Here is a 6510-nt window from a genome sequence, read left to right as displayed (position 1 = left end):
CTTTTCTGCCCTGTAGCTAGATCTCAGTATATGGACACGTTAGACTCATCTGCCATGTAGATATAACTCTGTGTATGGAAATGTTGCACTACTCTGCCATGTAGGTAGCTCTCTGTATATGTACATATTAGAGTTGTCTGCTATATAGCTAATTCTCTGTATATGGACATGGGGATACTCATCTGCCATGTAGCTAGAATTCCGTATATGGAAATGCGGCACTATTCAGGCATGTTGGTATATCTCTGTATATGGACATTGTGGACTCATCAGCCATGTAGCTAGCTCTCTGTGCATGGATATGTTGGAATGACATGCCATGTAGGTAGCTCTCTGTATATGAACATATTGGAGTTGTCTGCTATGAAGCTAGCTCTCTGTATATGGACATGTGGTTCTTATCAGCCTTGTAGCCAGCTCTCTGGGCAGATGAGTCTAATGTGTCCATATAGAGTGAGCCAGCTACATGGCAGAGTAGTGCAACAATTCCATATACAGAGTTCTAGCTACATGGCAGATGAGTCCAACGAGTACATATACTGAGAGGTAGCTAAATGGCAGACTAGTCCAACATGTCCATATACAGACTACTAGCTACATGGCTGATGAGTCCAACATGTACATATATGGAGAGTTAGCTACAAGGCAAATGAGTCCCATGTCTTCATATACAGAGAGCTACCTACATGGCAGATCAGTCCAACATACCCATGTACAGAGAGCTAGCTACAAATCAGACAAATCCAATATGTCCAAAATAAGAGAGCTAGCTACATGGCAGAGTAGGGCAACATTATCATATACAGAGTTCTAGCTACATGGTAGATGTGTCCAACGTGTCCATATACTGAGACCTAACTACATGGCAGAGTAATCCAACATGTCCATATACAGGATACTAGCTACAGGGCAGATGACTCCATTATGTCCATATACTGAAAGTTACATGGCAGATGAGTCCAACATGAGTATATTTAGAGGGTTTGGTACAAGGCAGATGCATCCAACATGTTCATACATAGAGAGCTGGCTACATGGCAGATGAGTCCAACATGTCCATATACTGAGAGCTAGTTACATGGTAGACAAGTCCAATTTGTTCATATACAGAGAGTTACCTACATGGCAGATCAGTCCAACATATCCATGTACACAGAGCTAGCTACTTGGCAGACTAGTCCAAAATGTCCATATTCAGAGAGCTAGCTGCATGGCAGTGTAGTGCAACATGTCCATATACAGAGCACTGTCTACATGGCAGCTGAGTCCAACATGTACATATACGGAGAGTTATCTACAAGGCAGATTAGTCCCATATCTTCATGTTCAGAGAGCAACCTACATGGCAGATCAGTCCAACATATACATGTACAGAGGCCTAGCTACATGGCAGACAAATCCAATATGTCCAAATTCAGAGAGTTAGATACATGGCAGAGCAGTGCAACATTTCCATATACAGAGTTCTAGCTAAATGACAGATGAATCCATCATGGCCATATACAGAGAGCTAGCTACATGTGAGAGTAGTGCAACATTATCATGTGCACAGTTTTAGCTACATGGCAGATGAGTCTGACGTGTCCATATACTGAGAGCCAGCTGCACTGCAGAGTAGTCCAACATGTCCATATACAGAGTAATAGCTAAATGGCAGATGAGTTCAACATGTCCCTATACTGAGAGTTAGCTACACGGCAGATGAGTCCAACATGTGTATATTTAAAGGTCTCACTACAAGGCAGATGAATGAACATGTTCACACACAGACAGCTGGATACATGGCTGATGAGTCCAACATATCCATGTATTGAGAGCTAGCTACATGACAAACAAGTCCAATATGTTCATGTACAGAGAGCTCCCTACTTGGCAGATCAGTCAAACATATCCATGTACACAAAATTAGCTACATGGCATGTAGTGCAACATTTCCATATACAGAATTCTAGCTACATGACAGATGGGTCCAACGTGTCCATATACTGAGAGATAGCTACATGGCAGAGCTGTCCAACATGTACATATATAGAGTACTAGCTACATGCCAGGTTAATCCAACATGTATATATTTAGAGGGCTAGCTACAAGGTAGATGAGTCCAACATGTTCATACACAGAGAGCTGGCTACATGGCTGATGAGTCCAACATTTTTATATAGAGAGGACTAGCTACAAGGCAGATGAGTCCAACATGATCATATGGTGAGAGCTGGCTACAAGGCTGATGAGTCCAACATGTCCTTATACTGAGAGCTAGCTACATGGCAGACAAATCCAATAGGTTCATATACAGAGAGCTACCTTCATGGCAGATCAGTCCAACATATCCATGTACACATATGAGTGCAAATTGTCAATATACAGAGGGATAGCTACATGGCAGAGTAGTACACATTTCCATATACACTGTTCTAGCTAAATGGCAGATGAGTACAACGCATCCATATACTGAGAGCTAGCTACATGGCAGATGTGTCCAACATATGTATATATAGATGACTAGCTACAAGGCAGAAAAATCCAACTTGTTCATACTCAGAGACTTGGATACATGGCTGATGCGTCCAACATGTACATATACAGAGATTTAGCTAGCTACATGGCAGAGTAATGCAACATTTCCATATACACTGTTCTAGCTACAAGGCAGAAGAGTCCAACATGTCCATGTACAGAATTCTAGCTACATGGTAGATGAGGCCAACGTATCCATATACAGAGAGCTAGCTACATGGCAGAGCAGTGCAGCATTTCAATACACAAAGTTCTGGATACATGGCAGATGGGTCTAACGTGTCCATATACGGAGAGCTAGCTACATGGCAGAGTACTGCAACATTTCCATATACAGGGTCCTAGCTACATGGCAGATGAGTACAACGCGTCCATATACTGAGAGCTACCTACATGACAGAGTAATCCAACATGTCCACATACTCGATACTAGCTACATGCCAGATGAGTCCATTATGTCCATATATTGAAAGTTAGCTACATAGCAGATGAGTCCAACATGGGTATATTTAGAGGGCTCGATACAAGACAGATTAGTGCAACATGTTTATACATAGAGAGCTGGCTACTTGGCTGATGAGTCCAACATGTCTATATACTGTGAGCTGGCTACACGTCAGGCAAGTCCATTATGTTCATATACAGAGCACTAACTACATGACAGATCAGTTCAACTTATCCATTTACAGTAAGCTATCTACATGGCATATGAGTCCAAAATGTCAATATACAGAGGGATAGCTACTTGGCAGAGTAGTGCAACATTTCCATATACACTGTTCTAGCTACATGGCAGAAGTGTTCAACATGTCCATATACAGAGAGCTAGCTACATGGCAGAAGAGTCCAACGTGTCCATATACATGGAGCTAGCTACACGGGAAAGTAATGCAACATTTCAATATACAGAGTTCTGGATACATGGCAGATGAGGTCAACGTGTCCATATATAGAAAGCTAGCTACAAGGCAGAGTAGTGCAACATTTCAATACACAAAATTCTGGATACATGGCAGATGAGTCTAACGTGTCCATATACAGAGAGCTAGCTACATGGCAGAGTACTGCAACATTTCCATATACAGAGTTCTAGCTACATGACAGATGAGTACAACGTGTCCATATACTGAGAGCTATCTACATGTCATATGAGTCCAACATATGTATATATATAGGACTAGCTAAAAGGCAGATGAGTCCAACATGTTCATACACGGAGACCTGGCTACATGGCGGATGAGTCCAATATGTCCATATACTGAGAGCTAGCTACATGGTAGACAAGCCCAATTTGTTCATATACAGAGAGTTACCTACATAGCAGATCAGTCCAACATATCCATGTAAAGAGAGCTAGCTACATGGCAAACTAACCTAACATGGCCATATACAAAGAAATAGCTACATGGCAGAGTAGTGCAACATTTCCATATATCGTTCAAGTTACATGTCAGATGAGTCCAACATGTCCATATACAGAAGGCTAGCTACATGGCAGATTAGTGCAACATTTCCATATACAGAGTTCTAACTTCATGACAGAAGAATCCAACATGTCCATATACAGAGAGCTAGCTACATGCAGAGAAGTGCAACATTTCCCTATACAGAGTTCCAGCTACAAGGCAGATGAGTCCAAGGAGTGCATATACTGAGAGGTATCTAAATGACAAATGAGTCCAACATGTACATATGCGGAGAGTTAGCAACAAGGCAGATGAGTCAAATATCTTCATATACAGAGAGCTACCTACATGGCAGATCAGTCCAACATATCCATGTACAGAGAGCTAGCTACAAGGCAGACGAATCCAATATGTCCCAATTCAGAGATCTAGCCACATGGCAGAGTAGGGAAACATTTCCTTATACAAAGTTCTAGCTACATGGTAGATGTTTCCAACGTGTCCATATACTGAGAGGTAGCTACATTGCAGAGTAATCCAACATGTCCATATACAGAATACTAGCTACATGGCAGATGAGTCCATTATGTCCGTATACTGAGAGTTAGCTACATGGCAGACAAGTCTAATATGTTCTTAAATAAAGCGCTAACTACATGACAGATCAGTCCAACATATCCATTTACAGTGAGCTAAGTACATGGCATATGAGTCCAAAATGTCAATATAGAGAGGGCTAGCTACATGGCATAGTAGTGCAACATTTCAATATACACTGTTCTAGCTACATGGCAGAAGAGTCCAACAGGTCCATATACAGAGAGCTAGCTACATTGCAGAGTATTGCAACATTTCCATATACAGAGTTCTAGCTACATGACAGATGAGGCCAACATGCCCATATACAGAGAGCTAGCTACATGGCAGAGTAGTGCAACATTTCAATATACAGAGTTCTGGATACATGGGAGATTAGGCCAACGAGGCCATATACAGAGTTCTAGTTACATGGCAGATTATGCCAACGTGTGCTTATACTGAGAGCTCGCTACATGGCACATGAGTCCAACATTTGTATATTTAAATGGCTAGCTATAAGGTGGATGAGTCCAACATGTTCATTAACCGAGATCTGGCTACATGGCAGAAGAATCCAACATATCCATACACTGAGAGTCAGCTACATGGTAGATGAATCCAATATGTGTATTTAGAGGGCTAGCTGCATAGCAGACAAGTCCAATATCTTCTTATACAGAGAGCTACCTACATAGCAGATCTGTCCAACATAATCATGTACAGAGAGCTAGCTACATGGCAGAGGAGTCCAAAATGTCCATATTCAGAGAGCTAGCTACATGGCAGAGTAGTGAAACATTTCCATATGTAGAGTTCTAGCTACATGGCAGATGAGTCCAATGTGTCCTTATACAGTGAGCCAGCTACATGGCAGAGTAGTGCAACAATTCCATATACAGGGTTCTAGCTACATGGCAGAGTACTGCAACATTGCCATATGTACAGTTTTAACTACATGGCAGATGAGTCCAACGTGTTCATATACAGAGAGCTAGCTACATGGCAGAGTAGTGCGACATTTCCATATACAGAGTTCTAGCTACATGGCAGATGAGTCCAAGGAGTGCATATACTGAGAGGTAGCTGAATGGGAGAGTATTCCAACATTTCCATATACAGAGGACTAGCTGTATGGCAGATGAGTCCAACATGTACATATATGGAAAGTTAGCTTCAAGACAGATGAGTCCCATATCTTCATATAGAGAGAGCTACCTACATGGCAGATCAGTCCAACATATCCATGTACAGACAAATCCAATATGTCCAAATTCAGAGAGCTAGCTATATGGCAGAGTAGTGCAATATTTCCATATAAAGAGTTCTAGTTACATGGTATATGAGTCCAACGTGTCCATATACTGAAACTAGCTACATAGCAAAGTAATCCAACATGTCCATATACAGAATAGAAGCTACATGGCAGATGAATCCAACATGTCTATATACTGTTAGTTAGCTATATGGCAGATGAGTCCAACATGTGTATTCTTAGAGGGCTCGTTACAAAGCAGTTGAGTCCAGCATTTTCATACACAGAGAGCTGGTTTCATGGCTGAGGAGTCCAACATGTCTATGTACTGAGAGCTAGCTAAATGGCAGACAAGTGCAATACATTCATATTCAGAGAGCTATCTACATGGCAGATCAGTCCAACATATCCATGCACAGAGAGCTAACTACATAGCAGAGGAGTCCAGCATGTCCATATACATAGAGCTAGCTCCTTGGCAGTGTAGTGCAATATTTCCATATACAGAGTTCTAGCTACATGGCAGATGAGTCCAACGTGTCCATATATTGAGATCGACCTCCATGGCAGAATAGTCCAACATGTCCATATACACAGTACTAGCTATATGGCAGATGAGTCCAATATGTCCATATACGGAGAGTTATCTACATGGCAACTTAGTCCAACATGTGTATATATAGAGGACTAGCTACAAGGCAGATGAGTTCAACATGTTCATACAGTGAGAGCTGACTACATGGCTGATGAGTCCAA

This window comes from Chrysochloris asiatica, unplaced genomic scaffold (genome assembly GCF_000296735.1).
Source record: "Chrysochloris asiatica unplaced genomic scaffold, ChrAsi1.0 scaffold00273, whole genome shotgun sequence".
Classification (NCBI taxonomy): domain Eukaryota; kingdom Metazoa; phylum Chordata; class Mammalia; order Afrosoricida; family Chrysochloridae; genus Chrysochloris; species Chrysochloris asiatica.
The sequence above is the reverse complement of the archived record's forward strand: the minus strand, read 5'-3'. Positions refer to the sequence as shown.